A 16,069-nucleotide genomic window follows, 5' to 3' on the forward strand; every position below is an offset into this window, starting at 1 on the left:
CCCAAATGTGGCAGAGCTCTTTATATGCACCTTGAGAATTGGCATCTAAGGTGTATAGGCCTAAATTGTCACTGCAAATAGGATCAAATTAAGCAGCTCTAGACACAGCCTGAAAAGCTGAAATGAACTGAAATGGCATGAAGGAAGGAAGAGTTGCAGGTTGCTTAGCAACTATTACCATTTCTCCGCATGAGATGAAGGCAGTTCAAACTTTGGAATTGTTGATATTGGTTTCTGGGAATGTGCAGGGAGCTTTTTAATTTCACCATGTCACAAAATCAGCTAGCTGCCATTGTTAGAGGAAGACTTGACAACTGAAATTTGGAGAGTGATCCGTTTTTCAACGGCAAGTAGGCCAGAAGAGGCAGTTAAGAATTTTAGGGCCTGCCTCTTAGCAGAAATGCTACATTTACTTTCCCAAGGTTATCAGATCTGGGCATCCCTTTGAGATGACAGTGACTGGTGGCAATTGAGTGCTACTGGCAGAATGAGCTGGTATGTTGGAAATAAAACTATTACTAAAGAGACTTGTATAAGTCTATAAGCCACACATACACACAGCTGAGCGTGTAGCCTCGAGTGCTTGTCTCATAGCCTTAACAGTATCATATTTTGCTCAGAGCTCTCATACATTTGGGGGGGGGGAGGATGAGACTCCAGCCTCAGTTTACTTTTGTACCCCCCTCACAGCAGGACCTTAAGACATATCACTGGAAAACAAAATCCTGACAGAAACTGACACATTCTGCCCAGGTCTTTGGAAACAGTTCAGAGCATGGCCACCAACGGTTGTATTAGCTAAATGAAATTAAGGGTGAGACTGTTTTCAATACTGTGTAAACTCCAGGGTCATTTGGGGTATCACGTTAAAATGGCTTCACGTCTATCACCGAAAGCTGAAGCACAGAAGGAAACACAACATCATTTCATGTCATCATTGCCTTTCATGTGCTGATGTACATCAGATCCCCCCTTTGATTCACTATTGCTTGTTGACAATCAGGTACTTTTAGACACGCTGATTTGAAATGGTTCTGCAGAGATAACATCAGAATCCACTTATATGCTGAACTGATCTTTGGCTTTTCAGAACTGAGCTTCTCCTAACAAATTCCAACTTTATAATTTGTTTGCTTTTTCCTACTTGCCCCTCCAGCACTGATGGATTCTCCTTGAAGGCAGAGCACCTGCCTCAGAATTCAGAATAGCATACACAATATTCAACCCACTTTAAAGAGGCAGCAGGTATTATTCCTTTTCATTTGTGGAGCAGAAATCAAAGATTCAAAGCTGTGAATCGCCACACTCCTATACATTCCTATACAAATCCCCCAGAGTACATTGGGGATTACTGCCAGGGAGGTAAGTGAATATTGAAATAAGTTTCTAAGGTTATCATGAATCTGGAGAGGGATGGGGTGGCAACATGTTGAGAACATGTTAACTAACATTGTGGGTGCTAGTGAACAAGCTGGCCTGTGCTTTAAATGGGGTCAAAGCTCAGAAACAATAAACCACAGTACTCAGATGGTCAGTTTTACAATGTGTTATAAATTGTGCAAGACTAACTACTCACTTCTAAAGCTGAAAAATGCACAGGTAGGTTTCCTGGCTGAGAACCACTCTTAATTAGGCCATGACTCTGTGCCTTCAAATGAGGAACAATGCACAGTAATGCTAAGATCTGAGCAAATGGGCAAACAGGCACATCTGGGACACCTACTGTTGCCAAAGTTTCATATCTGGTTTTGTAGTTAAGCCTCCAGAACATGCATTGGTAGTTGTTGGTGATGTGACAAATAGAACAAATGGAACAAATGTCTCATGTGTTTCTTTTTCTTAAGGAGGATACAGAAATTATGTTGATCCATTAAAATGACTTGTGTCAAGTATCTATCCAGGAGACACAAACCTCAAATATAAACAGTCATACCTCGAGTTGAATGTGCTTCCGGTTGAGTGAGTTCGAGTTGCGCTCCGCGGCAACCCGGAAGTAATGGAGCGCGTTACATCCGGCTTTCGCCGCTCGTGCATGCGCAGACGCTCAAAATGACGTCATGCACGGAAGCGGCGAAACGTGACATGCACATGTGCAGACGAGCCGTCACGTCTTGCGTTCCGTTCAGGATGTGAACGGGGCTCCGGAAGGGATCCTGTTCGCATCCTGAGGTACCACTGTAAAAACAAAATGCGATTTCAAAATCCTTAGAGAGCCAATTTAAGGCATCCATCAATATATTTCTACATTTAGAGTCAATGGGTGGTATTGAATTGGTGGCCTTGTGCAACCAGAATAGATTTGGGGGCAGGGCAGGGCAGGCACTGCCAGAGGAATCTCCAAACATTTCCTACCTTCTTCCTCTTCCATGACCCGATATCTCTGCTTGTGGAATAATGTTAAGGACATTAACTGGATATTCAGTATCTTTGTTTGCATATACAGTGGTGCCTCGCAAGACGAAAAGAATCCGTTCTGTGATTCTCTTCGTCTAGCGGTTTTTTCGTCTTGCGAAGCAAGCCCATTGACGGATTAGCGCTATTAGCGCTATTAGCGGCTTATCGGATCAGCTGATAAGCGGCTTAGCGGCTTAGAAAAAGGGGGGAGGGAAAAAACTGCAGGAACTCGCAAGACATTTTCATCTTGCGAAGCAAGCCCATAGGAGATTCGTTTTGCGAAGCACCTCCAAAACGGAAAACTCTTTCGTCTAGCAAGTTTTCCGTCTTGTGAGGCATTTGTCTTGCGGGGCACCACTGTACACATGGTTATATGCTGGTCATTTTACATTTATGTGTTTGCTTCTTTAAAATATTTCATGACTGAGTCATGGTTGAATGCTACCCTGAGACTCTCTCATTGTTAGCTTTCTTATAAATGCACATTATTTACAATCCTTAAACAAACTCAGACTGGGCTAGCAATAGAAGTAAATTATCAAAAAACTGTGTGAGCTTGTTACCCATGGAACTGGTAAAATACTATCACACAAAACGATGCCTGAACCATAAGTAACAATTATAGATGTTCACCATAATAATTTTCTTTAACCTTGGCTGCCTGCAAGAGCAGTTTGAAGTAGCAGTCATCAGATTACAATATTTCCAAATGTTCTACTGCAGTATATTTATTATTGCACATTGCATTGCACAATGTGATGGTATAAGTAGGTGCCTTATCTAAATTAGAGCTAGTTAATTATATGGATAGGGACGCGGGTGGCGCTGTGGGTTAAACCACAGAACCTAGGACTTGTCGATCAAAAGGTCGGCAGTTTGAATCCCCGCGACGGGGTGAGCTCCCGTTGCTTGGTCCCTACTCCTGCCAACCCAGCAGTTTGAAAGCATGTCAAAGTGCAAGTAGATAAATAGGTACCACTCCGGTGGGAAGGTAAACAGTGTTTCCGTGCGCTGCTCTGGTTCACCAGAAGCGTCTTAAGTCATGCTGGCCACATGACCCGGAAGCTGTACGCCGGCTCCCTCGGCCAATAAAGTGAGATGAGCGCTGCAACAGCACAGTTGCTCATGACTGGACCTAATGGTCAGGGGTCCCTTTACCTTTACCTTAATTATATGGATGCTTCAATATTCACAAGAAGCCAGAAAGTTGCACTGAGTAACCAAAAAGCACTCAAACTCTGGAGATGTGAATGGTATAATGGTATAATCCTGAACTGGATCAAAACAAAGTGAGATGAGTCTGACTGCAAATGATCTGAGGATTATTATTATTTAATTACATTTTTGTATTTAATTGTATTTAATTACGTTTTTATTTTATTACATTATTGTAGGTACTTAAGGAGATACACAGACATAAGTGGGCAATCACTTGATGGCTTCTAAATTGCACGGTAAGACTTCAAAAGCAGTGCATGGAGAGGGGTTCTGGATTCCATCTACCCACACAGCATTGCTTTCAATGGGATACATGTTTGAATGTGTATCCACATTCTGGCAACTTGTACCAATAGCTGTGTGTTGCTGTTTTAGTTATTTTCAGTTTATATGACCTATTTTCAAATATTTTGGAATCCTTTGAGATGTCTTGCATCATTAGATCATATTTGCTGTCGTTTCTCCCCCAGACAACTAGTCAATTTGTTCACTTGCTTTTAGAAGCTGTTCTTGCAAATCTCACCAAGAGCACGATCCTTGAAGCAAGGCATTTTGACTTACGTCAATTCAAACCCAGCAGAAATACATCTGTTATGCATCTTCCTCCTGAAAAGGATGCTTTAATTGTAGTGTTACAAAAAGAATAGTTTGCCCCTGTTGTTTTAATGGAACCCAAAGCAGAATACAGCTGCTTAGTTCTGCTCCAGCTACCATTCTAAAGCCTTAAATCTGCAGTACTGTCATGTATCCTTCAACTACACCTACAGCTGGTACTGCTGTTTCTTTTAATGAGACTTAGCATGGTTCAGTTCCTTATGCACAAGGTTGTGTAGCACATATGTTCTGGCCCCACAACAGTGTAACTACACAGAGGATGAGGCTAGACTCCTCTTGTGCAAGAAGACCAGTCCTCTTTGCCAATATTCAGGAAGAACAGCAGCCCATTGTATCCAGTCATAATTCTAAGCTTTAAGCTTTATTATCAGACAGGAAATTGTAATCTAATTAGCGCTCTTTGCACATCAAGACATAAGATTGCATCGAGTGCATGTCCTTGGTTTAGTTCTATTATTTTAATGATGCACTAATTGTCCTGTCGTGGGCAGTCCAGAGCTTATGGTATCATCACAGTACTGTTTCTGAGACAATGGGTTAAATGGCAAAGGCTGGCAGACCACAACCCTCTAAAAGAGTTCATTCAGTTGAAACAGGTTTGAAATTATCGTATTTTTCGTTCTATAGGACGCACTTTTCCCCCTCCAAAAATTAAGGGGAAACGAGTGTGCGTCCTGTGGAGCAAATGCGATAGCAACACGAAGCCTCTGAAGCGCAGAGGGAGCGCTTCCTCCATGCTCCGGAGGCTTCACGTTGCTTTCGCGCACCGACCCCTCTAGCTCTCCAGGCTTCAGGGATAGCTGCCTGAAGCCTTCGGAGCGCAGCGTAAGTTCCCACTGTGCTCTGCAGGCTTCGGGTTCCTTCTGCTGAAGCTGGGAGAGCAAGACTCTCCCAGCTTCAGCAGAGAGGGAGAGCTGCACAGCGCTCCTTCAGCCAAGCGGGAGGAGAAATGGAAGGGGCTCCGTTTCTCCTGCCGCTTCGCTGAAGGGGTGCTGAGCAGAGAGGGGGAGAATTATTTTTTCTTGTTCTCCCCCTCTAAAACTAGGTGCGTCTTATGGTCGGGTGCGTCCTATAGAGCGAAAAATTCGGTAAATAATTTAGGCATAGTGAAAATATCTGATCTAAACAGTGAGCCCAGAATGGGAACTAAGGACTTAATGGAAGCCAAAGAAGTACTCAGTCCAACACACTGATATGACTTCATCAAGGGATGTGCCACATAAAACCCTCTTTGAAACTAGTATGAATAGATCTGGTGAAAACAAGGAGAGAAATCACACGAAACAAAAAATGTGCCATGTTGTCATAGTAACCAGTATTGCAAGAAATAATGTTCTGAAGCAAAAAGCAAACAAGCTAAAAAGAAAAACAACCCCCCCCCAACCATTTCTAACACAATCAATGGAAAATAAGAGGTGTTGAGGTTGTTAATATTTTGACAGACTATAATAAGCAAACATTTACAGACAACTGCATGCCTTCTTTTTGAAGTAGTAAGCATTTGGCTGTTGATGCCCCTTTCATACTCTAAGCAGATCTACCATATATTTTGGAAGGTGATGTGCCTGTCTATTCATCTGTTCTCTGTGCATTCCAGAGCCTCATGAGATACCATCACCAAACCTGATACGGTGGTTCCCGAGGCAGTTTTTGGGATACTGCATGCTATTTTGAATCAAGATGGCGGACTGAAACATTCTGAACTCCGCCACTTCAGATGCCTCTGGAAATATTGTTGCCCAGTTAGGTAGGTTCTAGGAGTGGATTTCGGCCTATGATTGAATGCCATCAGACCCTGTTTTGAATTCAGCTGGTGGACCACACAGTTTCAAACTGTGCCAATCTGGATGCCTCTGCAGATATCGCTTCCCAATTTGATGTAGCAGTTCCAAACTGTGCTGACGTGGACATCTCCAAAGATACCTCTTGCCATTGGTTTTGGCCCCCTTTGTAATAGTGACAGCTGATACAGAAATTGAGCCATGTGCCAAGTGAGTAATCCTGGAGGGGTCTGCTCCGCCATCATGTTTAGGGAAGTTTTTAATGACTGATGTTTCAATGTATTTTTTATATTTTGTTGGAGGCCGCCCAGAGTGCCTAGGGAAACCCAGCCATATGGCTGGCGTATAAATAATAAATTAATATTAATGTTAATATATTATGTTCCCCACAGAGAACATACTGTTTTGTGATCAGGGGCAGGAGAAAGGAAACAGTGTTAATTTAAAAGCCCAAATTCTGGGTTGGATTCTATTCAGATTTTCCATGGTCAGGTCATGTGTGCATACAAGTGAACATAAAATATGTGTGCACAAAAGTGAACATATTTTATTATCAATTTATAAATCTCAGGCTTTTTGTTGTTTCTCAGAATTCCCAAGAGATGCCAGGAACTTTCAGCTACTTTTGTATAATTTGCAGAAAATATCTGCTTTACTGTGTGCCATCTGGAATATGGTAGTATCTATTGACAGTATAGCTAGCTAATCGATGCAGTGTAGAGTCTGTCGGAGACTACTATCCTCTGGAGTGCATCATTAATATAGTCAATATTTTAAAATAATTTACAATCTACTTAGAGCACAGAAGACCCATCAATGTGTACTTGAAGGAATTTACTTAAAGCAAAGTACCCATCAGCATATTAAGGTTGAACGATAAATGTTCAGATTAGTATTTGTAATTAAATGGATACCCATTAAAATAAAGTGTTTCTACACTCAAGTCAAACTGTTTGATAAACCAGTTATGGTAAACAAAGTGTAGGTATTAAACCTTTATAAGGAAACATGTGACACAGATCTGGAAGCTCCCACTGGGCAATGGCCAAAATAATGGCAGTCTTATTTCACAGCAAGTGATGCTGAAGATTAAATATTTACAGATAAAAGGTGGACAAATGCAGATGCCATATGGCCATTCATGTTAGGAGCTCTACAGAGAAATTGTCTTTCTACAGGTAAGAGAATAAGGGTCAAATAAGATGTGACATGAATTGTGTTAATGCAATTAATGCACTCTTCTGTTATGTGAATAGGACTCATGGGGAAGCCTGAACCAAGAGCAGGAAAATAAATCTCTCTTCCTCCCACAGTCTGAACAAAAACCATCTCTTCATCCCACTTCCCAAGGACTTCCTTGCAGTGCTATTTACTTTTTTGGGGAGAAAAACCATGCACATTAATTGAATGTACACAATTTACATTGTGGGTCTAATTATGCTCCATTGATGTGGGAAGCAGAATTACAATAGAATCATAGGATTGCAGAGTTGTAAGGTGTCCCCAAAGCACCACCCTCGGATCATTTTGTAGACTATTCAAATATCTATATCAGTTCCATCTAACTTGCAAACTATAAAGCATCCCTGAACCTCTAACAGCACAGAGTTGAGGCATAAATGGACCAAAAAGAGAACATAGGCAACAGATTAGTGATTACCTATGCAATCCTGAGCAGGTTGCTATTATTTTTATTTTTAAGCATGGATGAATTCTTAGAAGAGCAGCATTTTTTGTTATGCAGGGTAGGAAAACATTTAATTTGATGAATGTATTATTTTTGTGAATTACTCCCTTGCCTCCATTCTTTGGTGTGCAAGGAACCCAAGATGTGTTCTGTGGCAGAGGGTCTTAATAAATGTGTAGCTACATTGTTTCATTGTGATTGAAACAAAGATGCATTATTCAGAAACAAAACCAGCTCACATAATTTACAGTAAACCTTAAGTGCCTTTAATTAAAAAGCATAAATCACAGAGAGCCATTTCAATGTAAACTGTCTTAAGACTGTTGAATATGTCTGTTCTCATTTAAGTTCCAGTGACTTGAAAGATAACAAAGGCTTGCAAATTACTTTCTCACATTTAAGCAATGCCATTAACCATGTTTTTCTTTTTGCAAGACTGTGTTGGCTTCTCCACGGTTTAAGCCAGGCATGGAAATAATTTCCATTGAACTCACCTGCTGCCTTTTCTCCCCAAATAGCAAGACTCATTGTTTTCTTGAACTGTCAGAATTTCAGTTCTGTCTAGTTATCTATGCAGTTCAGAGTCTTCAGTTTGTTTTATTGGTGAGATATTCATTCAAAATTTGTTGTTGTTTAGTCGTTTAGTCGCATCCGGCTCTTTGTGACCCCATGGACCAGAGCACGCCAGGCACTCCTGTCTTCCACTGCCTCCCGCAGTTTGGTCAAACTCATTTTGGTAGCTTCGAGAACACTGACCAACCATCTCGTCCTCTGTCGTCCCCTTCTCTTTGTGCCCTCCATCTTTCCCATATCAGGGTCTTTTCCAGGGAGTCTTCTCTTCTCATGAGGTGGCCAAAGTATTGGAGCCTCAGCTTCACGATCTGTCCTTCCAGTGAGCACTCAGGGCTGATTTCCTTTCCTTTTTCATCCAAAATAGCTCAGTATAATTTCCAGGTGCATGCTATACTATCAAAATGAGGGTGTTTCTCCGCCTTCCAAGAGTACACAAATAGTTCCCCCCCCCCCACCGAATCATCACACGCCAGTATTGTATACAGTAGCACCTTAGAGACCAACTAAGTTTGTTATTGGTATGAGCTTTCGTGTGCATGCACACTTCTTCAGATACCACTAAAGCTCATAGCAATAACAGACTTGCTTGGTCTCTAAGGTGCTACTGGAAGGATTTTTTTTATTTTGTTTTGACTACGGCAGACCAACATGGCTACCTACCTGTAACCAGTATTGTACAGACATTCATAGACCCAATTGTAGGTTAGAAGAACAGCCCCGTGTGAAGTCATTTGCACGGGTGCTTTACAGCATGTTTGTGCAGAAGCAACAGGATGTGTGGCAAGGAAAGAGGCGGGTGCCACAAGTAATTTCAAATTGGAAACTCAGAATTAAGTGCATTGCCACCACATTGCTGTCCATGCCATTCCTTACTAAAAGCCATGGTACTGAACTCTGAAGCTAATCTGTTACATTGGAGAGATACCCTGTGTCTGAGTACATTCATTCATAAAGCACTAGCTTGAGATACAACTGGCCAATTTCAGATAGGTAGCCGTGTTGGTCTGCCATAGTCAAAACAAAAAAATTCCTTCCAGTAGCACCTTAAAGACCAACTAAGTTAGTTCTTGGTATGAGCTTTCGTGTGCAAGCACACTTCTTCAGATACACTGAAACAGAAGTTGCCAGATCCTTCTACTGGCCTTCAACTGGCCAATTTGTGACCCAGGAGACCAAATGCAATGAACCACCAATGTATGATGGTCCTTGAAATAACAACTGCAGCAAGCCATTGTTATTTCTCCACCAACAAGCAGTGTGTTAGAAAGTTCCTGCTAGGGAATTGAAGTTTCCAAACCCAAGCTTGGCAAAGTTCACTGGAACCCTTAATTAGGAACAGGACAAGTTTATATGCTGTGAGACAGGGCAAGTCTTCAAGGGCATCACCAATTACAAGTCTTTAATTTAAATTAAGTTTGTGTCTGGAATTTCTTACTTCATCTACTAACTACAGAGCTTAGGACAAGTGCTGGAAAAGCTAACCAGCAAACTATATTTATTAAGAGCAATAAAATCCCAATTTAGTCATAAAATTTGTTGAGAATGTCCTTATCTCTGAGCCTAATCCATCCACAGGAGAGGCATGAAGATAAAATGGAATGATCCCACAATAGTGCCCTGAGCTCCTTGGATGCAAAGTTGTGATACAAATACGGTAATAATTGATATATTTTCAGTGTTATTCTACCTGTTCCCATATCCACGTATCATCTTGACAAGAGAATGCTGATTGCTGTTGCTATATATTTAATCTAAACAATGTCTCCTACTTCTCAGAAGTTATCTCCATTGTGTTCAGTAGGATTTACTCTCAGGTAAATATGTACTAACGCCACTTGTTTGGGAGCATCCCTATTAAATTCAGTAGCGCCTTATTTCTGAGTAGACATGGCTAGGATTGTGCTGGAATATATTTACCACAATTATTTCATTGGTTAAAACTAAGCTTGGTGTTGGGAAACTGTGTACGTGCAGCTACTCACACAGAGTCAGTTAAGGTTTGGCAGACAGCCAGAAGGCAATCTGAAGGAGTAAGTCTGCCTGGTGATAACAGAGACATGAAGACAGCTCCCTGATTGGTCAAGCTCTTTCAAGGGAGTGATAATTAATGGCCTACTAACTGGAATGTGTTAGTTCAGGAGTTCAGAGGTTCAGAGTTGTTCTGTGTCAGTGTAGGAGTTGTGAGTCGTGTGAAAGAGAGCTAGCTAAAGATCTGTGTTCTGTTCCTATAAATAGTCTACTGTATATAATAAACACCTAACTACAAGTTCCTGGTTCCTGCTTCGTCTATCCTGTCTGCAGCCAAGTTGCCAATTGCTTCTGTGGTTTCTGCGTGTACTCTGGTAGGTCTGGCTAAGGTCCTGCAACTAGTCAGGAAGTTGCGAAACACCAATAGGTTTTGCCAATACTTGGTGTATGTGCTTATTTGATGTTTCAATGTGTTGTAAACCTCTTTGAATTTTTTCTTAAATATAGAAAGTGGTATAGAAATGAAAACAACAGTAAAACAACATTATTAAATATATTTGAGGAATTTTATTCTTGTGAACTCATCTGATCTGCATCTCACAGAGTAATGTGCAAATAAACACATCGTTATTCCTCACAATTTTTTTTGTGCCTCTGAATATTGTGATGCAGCTCTCAACTCCCAAAAAGGACATGGTGCGTTTTAAAAGAAAAGATTTTCTAAGAAATTTAATTCTTAGAAAAACATAATTTGAGATAATATACGTTTAGAAATGCATATTTTGTGGGAAAATGCATTCAAAACACGTTTAAAATGAATGCAGGTTTTTTAAAAAAATAAAACCACAGATGAATGCAGAAATGAGATGGACTTACAAATGAACACAGATGAAAGTGTCACAGACCAGAAATAGACTGAACTGTCCGTTCTTATTTGAAATACATGATCCCTACTAATCTCAGTAAAGCTTTTGAATTAGCTTCTGTTGCTTTATACCCTCAGTTCAAAATGCCTTTATGTACAACTGTAATATTATTGCTGGTGCCAAAATTCAATAAATACAGTTTTTGTACTGCTAGCTCATTTTCTCTCTCTAGCTCATTTATCACTTTAACATATTTCAGCTGCTTAAAAACAAGAAGAAATGCAAATTGGCAGATGTTTTCATTCTGCAATCTTTGGATGAGATTTCTTTTTAATGCCTTAGTTCATGCAACACTGGACACAGTAGCAGCCCAGCCGCTTACTTGCAATGATGAGTGATTTGAATTGTCTCAGAGCACACATGCTTATGTACCTAGATCAAACAAATATTTTATGGCATTTTTATGGTTCCACTTTGAGTAATGAGGAATATCTTACGGAACCTTTAGAAAACCCTCTCGAGTGTTCTTGTGAAGAGCCTACTACTGGGGTAGTCATCAATGTGATGCTCTGCAGATAGGGCCAGCCCAAGACATTTTGATACCTGAGGCAAATCACAAAATGGCAGCCGCTCCCTATCAGGGAAGAAGGGGTGAGTGAAGATCTACATCAGGAGCAAGGGGGCAAAAACGATCTACATCGGGATCTGCCCATGTGGATCCTGCTGCCTGAGGTGGTTGCCTCACCTTGCCTCATGTGTGGGCTGGCCCTATCTGAAAATGTTGTCCTTCAGCACCCATCAATCAAGCTACATGGCCAATGGTCAGGGAAGCTGAGAGTTGTTGTTGTTAGCCTTTCACCTGAGGTCGCAGGGTGGGTCACAACAATTAAAACAGAATATTAAAAACTACTTTAATGTAGTACAGCAATATCTGGGAGGCATTACATTGGTCACCTGTAAACTACCATGCATGCTGGAGTCCCACAGCCTTGTAATCACAAAGCGCAATAAATTTTAGCATACTCGTTAGGGCTGCCACCTTTTTCTCCTGCAAGAGCCTCTATCCCTTTAACATCAAAGCAGCTCAAAGCAGAAATGCAGCTGCTCCAGCTTCTTCCCCACCACATCTGTATGATGTGATCAACTGCATCTGTTGACGCTTTGTTTTTCAAGCAGCTCACAGAGCCTCCATCTGTCAGAGAGAAAACTAGCAGTGCTGGGGATGACCAAATGTGTCAATTCTGATTTCTCTCTCCCCTTCCCCCCAAATTCTAAGTTCAGTTTCCACATCAGTTTGTGGGGTTTTTTAAGTACTTATGAAAATTCATCAGCATTTTAGTGTGATATACAGTGGTACCTCAGGTTAAGTACTTAATTTGTTCCGTAGGTCTGTACTTAACCTGAAACTGTTCTTAACCTGAAGCACCACTTTAGCTAATGGGGCCCCCTGCTGCCACTGCGCCGCCGAAGCACAATTTCTGTTCTTATCCTGAAGCAAAGTTCTTAACCTGAAGCACTATTTCTGGGTTAACGGAGTGTGTAACCTGAAGCATATGTAATCTGAAGCATATGTAACTTGAGGTACCAACATACATACATACATATATTCCTTGATCAAATGACCCAAACATTGCTTTACTAGATTCATGTAGGTAGTTGTGTTGGTGAGACACAGTTGAAATTAATAATAATAATAATAATAATAATAATAATAATAATAATATGTCCAGTAGCACCTTAGAGACCAACTAAGTTTGTTCTGGGTATAAGCTTTTGTGTGCATGCACACAGTATGATCTTCATAGCATCCCCCAAATGTGATCGGCATAGTATCAACTAACAGTAACTATGGCAACTATTCATTTGTACCCTTATTCAAAAGCAAGTGAAAAATAGCACATTTTGACATGAGTTGCTCTCATGTATGACTACACTGCATCCAGGAGATAAATGAGTTTTCAGGGAACAATTGAAAGGAGAATTTGATACAGATAATTGACTTATGGTCTTTGGGCTATTGTATTATTTTCACACAGGCACTTTTAAAAAATAAAGACGTGGGCTGCACACAATTCACACAATTTATCTCACACACCTACACTTACTGTGTTTTCTGACATGCCTTCCCTATCATAGTTATCTCTTAGCTCAATCTGATAAGCCTTACCATTCTAACACATCTGGGATATGTATGTTCAAATATCACCATCATCACCATCAATTAGAATTAAAGAATGCTAGCGGGGGGTGGGGGGAGGGAATCATGTAGATTTAACACACTGGTCTTTCCCCCTAACAAAGTAGGCTAGGAAAGGCACACCAGAAGAATATTTAAAAAATCCTTGTTCAGTAGAAGAGCCATTTCAGCCAGCAATCGATGTTCATCCAGATGTTCCAGGGAAACTCACCAGTAGTGCAATTAGATGATTTAGTCTTTGAACTTAATGTTCTACTATATTTCTTCACTTATTTTAAAATGTAAGTGAGCTGGCCCTGCTGAGTTTGGGGAGCCTCCTGTTCATTCTGCCTGGCATATTTGCCCCAAAGTCCTGCCCTGATGGCACCACTAAAACTGCCCAAGACCTCATGATACAGGCAAACATTTTCCTGTTTGAACATATCCCTCTGCGTATGGTCGTTCTTTTCAAAACCTATACATTTGCTGGGGCACTGTTATTGGCTCTAAAATTTACTGAAAACATGGTGTTAATTATTTTAATTCCAGGGAATTTTCTAAGTAATTAGAAACAATTCAAAGAAAATCTGTATAGGTGAAGACACATAGGATGCCTAAGGCCCACAAAATTTTTTCCCCATCAGGCTATCTAGCATGAACACCTGTTTTGAGTTCCAAAGGGTAAAGAAAACGATATAATGAATGGAAATAAAGCAGAGACGCCCAGAGGGCTGAAATATCCACTGACAACTAAATTAATACAGCAGCTAATGTGGGCAGGATAACAGAGCTTGGCCTTTAGGAAACACCTTACAGATGGTAAGGGCTAATGCTGTAATCAATAATTATGTGAATTGCTAATGCAGGCAACGAACAGCTCTCTAACTGCCCAGATGGAGAGGCATTCTGCAGCAATGTATTAGGAAATGAAGCTACTGATCCTTAAAAACCTTGCTGGAACAAGCTCTGTTCATTCCAATGCCGCAGAACACTTTGAGGATTATGTCGCCTAGGTCCAGCCTTACAAAGACATATGCTGCACCAGTTTAACTTTGTGCACTACTATCAGTCTTGTTGAAATCAATGGACTTGTTTTTAGTGCACCTAAACTCAGGTCCCCAGGCAGGGTATCATATCAGTATGCAGACACTTGGGCTTCACTGAATCAATGACTCGCAGGGCAAGCAATGCTGTTAAGGGTCCTCTCCAACAAACAGCTGAAAGTGTGTATCTGAAGAAGTGTGCATGCACACGAAAGCTCATACCAAGAACTAACTTAGTTGGTCTTTAAGGTGCTACTGGAAGGAATTTTTTAAGCTGAAAGAATTGTGGTTTAGGATCCAAGCTTGTTCCAAATCTGGTAACGTCCATTTCTCAATTCCAACAAAATGGAAAACAAGAGTTAACTTCCTGTCTTATCACAGCACATTGAGGAAGGAAAGGATGATGTAAGGATGGAGCATGTGGCTGAAAGATTCACACACACCTCGATTTATTAAGCCAGAGTATGATCATTTGAATGTGGCCATTGTCAAAAGAGTCAACCATCTAATTGTATGTGAGATGGGGTGAAGTCATTGCCGGATTTACATATGAACTAAACAAGGGGCCCCCCAAAAAAATTAAAGGAAGAAAAACAGGATGTACAGTTCCAAAATATAAGATAAAAATCAAATAAAATAAAACCTACATACAGCAACAGTGTTTTGTGTTGTGTAGGCTCCTATTTGTTATGTTCAAATGGCTTTAGATACCTATTAGGTTCATAAATTACCATATAGCGTATATTCAACACAAAAAACAGTGACAATTTGTTGTTGACAAAGGACAGCTGGACATGTAAAGGGCCCCAATACCTTCAGGAGCTTAGGGCATGGGTAGGCAAACTAAGGCCTGGGGGCCGAATCTGGCCCAATCGTCTTCTAAATCCAGCCTGTGGATGGTCCGGGAGTCAGCGTGTTTTTACATGAGTAGAATGTGTCCTTTTATTTAAAATGCATCTCTGGGTTATTTGTGGGGCATAGGAATTGGTTCATATTTTTTTTCAAAATATAGTCCGCCCCCACACAACGTCTGAGGGACAGTGGACCGGCCCCCTGCTGAAAAGGTTTGCTGGCCCCTGGCTTGGGGCCTCCTCAAACCTAAATCCAGCTCTGGGTGAAGCAAGTGCTATTCTACATGTGAATACATTGCTTTGCATGTGACTTCTAATGCACAGTGGCACACTCATTCCAAGGAGGACAGGGCACAGGGAAGCCTTAGGCGAGGACTGAATTGTAATACAAAGCCCCACCCTGTTTTACAATGGGCTCCCCTTGCTGGTGGTAGGGGTAAGCTCTCAGTGCTGGCAAGCACAACATGGTGAATTGTGATGGAGCCCTGGATTGAAGGCTGTATAAACGACAACAAGCAACCGTCTTCTAAAAATTAAGCAGTCCAGAAAAGCAGCCAGTTAGGCGCAGTAAGGAGCTCTTTCCATGCATGCTTTCTCTGATATAGGTCTTACTGTGTTCAATGGGACTTAGTGTGGTTTTAGGATTGAAGCCTCAGAAGCTAAAACTTCTGTTATCCTCACACTGTAGTAAGACACAGTTAAAAGAACACCCACCACTGGTACGGAGCTCAAAAGGGGGAAACAAAGCTTTGCTTCAGGCTAAAACGATTCTTGAAAAGCTGTGGTCTATTGCTCTCCCCTGCTGATACATGTTAGATACTGCTTAGGTACTGGACCATGCTGCTGTTGCTTTGGAAACAACAATCCCAGGTGCTTGGCTCTGGGTTTTGACTTAGG

General features: G+C 41.2%; 1 protein-coding gene and 1 long non-coding RNA gene across 4 annotated transcripts in view; one reads left to right on the plus strand and one right to left on the minus strand.

The window, feature by feature from the left end:
• LOC310702126 overlaps positions 1–2,436 on the plus strand; it is a 43,506-nt gene extending 41,070 nt beyond the window's left edge. Inside the window, exon 4 of the long non-coding RNA XR_014523272.1 lies at positions 1,157–2,436. This is a non-coding gene — a long non-coding RNA (uncharacterized lncRNA). The remainder of the gene's footprint in view (positions 1–1,156) is intronic.
• Positions 1–16,069, minus strand: part of GRM7 (glutamate metabotropic receptor 7) — a 392,717-nt gene that overhangs the window by 9,001 nt on the left and 367,647 nt on the right. The gene's annotated exons all lie outside the window — the stretch shown is intronic.

Source organism: Podarcis liolepis (genome assembly GCF_965112155.1).
Source record: "Podarcis liolepis genome assembly, chromosome: 2".
NCBI classification, from domain to species: Eukaryota; Metazoa; Chordata; class Lepidosauria; order Squamata; family Lacertidae; genus Podarcis; species Podarcis liolepis.